Source organism: Octopus bimaculoides, chromosome 24 (assembly GCF_001194135.2).
Source record: "Octopus bimaculoides isolate UCB-OBI-ISO-001 chromosome 24, ASM119413v2, whole genome shotgun sequence".
Lineage (NCBI taxonomy): Eukaryota > Metazoa > Mollusca > Cephalopoda > Octopoda > Octopodidae > Octopus > Octopus bimaculoides.
Window position 1 is genome coordinate 3,688,516 of NC_069004.1, and position 2,426 is coordinate 3,690,941.

General features: G+C 37.9%; 1 long non-coding RNA gene across 1 annotated transcript in view; it reads left to right on the top strand.

Moving 5' to 3' along the window:
• Positions 1–2,426, top strand: part of LOC128250703 (uncharacterized) — a 70,295-nt gene that overhangs the window by 66,872 nt on the left and 997 nt on the right. The window lies entirely within an intron of this gene.

Sequence of the window (2,426 nt, forward strand, 5' to 3'; positions counted from 1 at the left end):
TATATATATATATATATATATATATATATATATATATATATATATATGTGTGTGTGTGTGAATATAATGTATATATATGAATTTGTGTACGTATATATGTGTGCGTTTGTGTGTATATCTATGTATTTATGTACGTGTGCGAATTTGTGTTTATATGTATGTGTATGCATGCATATATATATATATATATATATAAAATAAATAAATGTATACATATAAGCAGAACGGGCACATATTTGAATATTTATGTATGTGTATGTGTGGGTGGAAAGGATAGGGGACGGGCGGAGTCGGGGTAAGAGAGAAAAACCATAGCAACGACGTTCAATGTTTGTCGGGAAGTAAGCCTTACGCATCGCAGTTCTTCAAAAACTTGTGATTATGATGGCCAGTGAGTTTTGATGCCTGTGCAGTTCAGATGCCTGTAAGGGACTGACCAGGCAGCGCGTTTTGTGGATTCTTTCGGAAACCCCGTATTGTATGCGGTGCTGTTGTTTTAGTACCGGGTCAGCCCTGATCCAACCGGCAGCAGAATGAATAGTGCTTCGAGCATTGATGCCCAGGCCATCGTGTTTTATCAGACCCATTTACGAACAAAAGCGTTTCGTCCCTTGTCGCCCCCTCACTGCCATTTTGTATGCATATCGTTGACTACATTTCTAGGAGATTTGTTTGCCATTTCTAGCAAAACGGTCGCCTGTGTCTGAGCTTTTTTATTATTTAGAGTTGAAGAAGTTTCTGATCTGGGAATGGAATTTCTGCACTTGGCTGCCTTTTCCACTAGTTTTGTGCGCGCCCGTGTTTATCAGTGAAGGCACGTGGCTTAGTGGTTATGGTTTTCGGCTCGCGTTCGTAAGGTCCTGAGTTCGATTTCCAGTTGTGCGTTGTCTCCTTGAGCAAGACATTTTATTTCACGTTGCTCATGTCAAGAAAATATCCGCTAGGCTCACGCAGTCGAAAACGCGTTCAATGGGAAGTGTTTTGCTTGAGAACCAATGCCTCCATGCTACGTATTTCTTTCAGCAATAGTAGCAAAAGAAAACTGTACGGTATCTGTGCATGTGCACGTTTGTGTGGTTCATGCTAATACTTTATAGTGTTACAGAGATCGATCCTGAACAATTATGAAATTTTGTTTACCACGAAACTTTCAGGTGCTTCAGTTTCTACTGCTATATTTTAATCATATATACACCCCATTTTGCAACTGGAGTTCTTTTCCTATTATTTCAAACAAACATACATGCGTGATACAGTGTGTGTGTGTGTAGCCCTCTATCCTTGTTATGTTATCACGTGTTACATGTAAACTAGTGACATCGTCGTATAAAGCGGTTTTGTTTATTTCCAATCTTGGTTGAAACGCATCTTGCCGTTTGGTGATAATTCTACCCAAATTTGTAACAAGTGAGGGTTGGCGACAGCATGGGCAATCCAGCCGTGGAAAGAGTGCGTCAGTGAATTCTGATTCATGTAAGCTCACAAACTACGATGATGGTGGTGCTGATCATCGTGTGCGTGTTTTGAATGTTTGTATATTTTATGTCCAGTACTGCTAATAATTGTTCCTTATGTATTCATATGTGTATATAAACGTATGTATAAACACGTAGTAGATATAATATAAATTGTACATTTATGCGCTAATGTAAATTGACATGGCAAACACGTGTGTGTGTGTGTGTTAATACTGACATGTGTAAGAAGCAAGTTAGCGCAGAAAGAGGGGGGTGAGAGGGAGAGAGATTGGCACAGAACGTTCATGTGTGTGTGTGTAATTATTGAGTTGGTACAAACACGCTTTGAAAATCGTTCATCAATGGAAAATATTAATAGCAACTCGTTTGTGTAATGCATCTACATACACATATACGTACGTGTGTGTGTGTGTGTGTATACATATATATGGGTGTGTGTGTACTCAAATAGATATGTATATATGTGTGTTTTTCTGTATAGTGAACATGAAACGCTTGTCAAACTAGATTTGTTACAATGATGTACCGTAGGATAAATAGCTAAATAAGACGTGTAAGAAGCTAAGATAATAATAATAATAATAATAATAATAATAATAATGGTGGTAGTATATAAAAAAGTAATAAGATGTATAGCAGTGACTTATTGTAAATATGTATGCATATATGTATAGACATTTAGGAGGACATGCATGCATGCGTGCGTGCGTGTGTGTGTGTGTGTGTGTGTGCGTGCACACACACACACACTCAGATAGATGGCTGTATACTGTTGAGCTTTTGCTTGTTTTTTTAATGCTCAACGATTAGTAGTGTTGGATAACAGCAATATTCAAACTGATAGAATACATGACAGGCTCAACAAAAGCAGACGTGTTGGTGTGTGTGTGTGTGTGTGTCTATGTATACGTATGTGTCTGTATATATGTGTGTGCATATATATATATA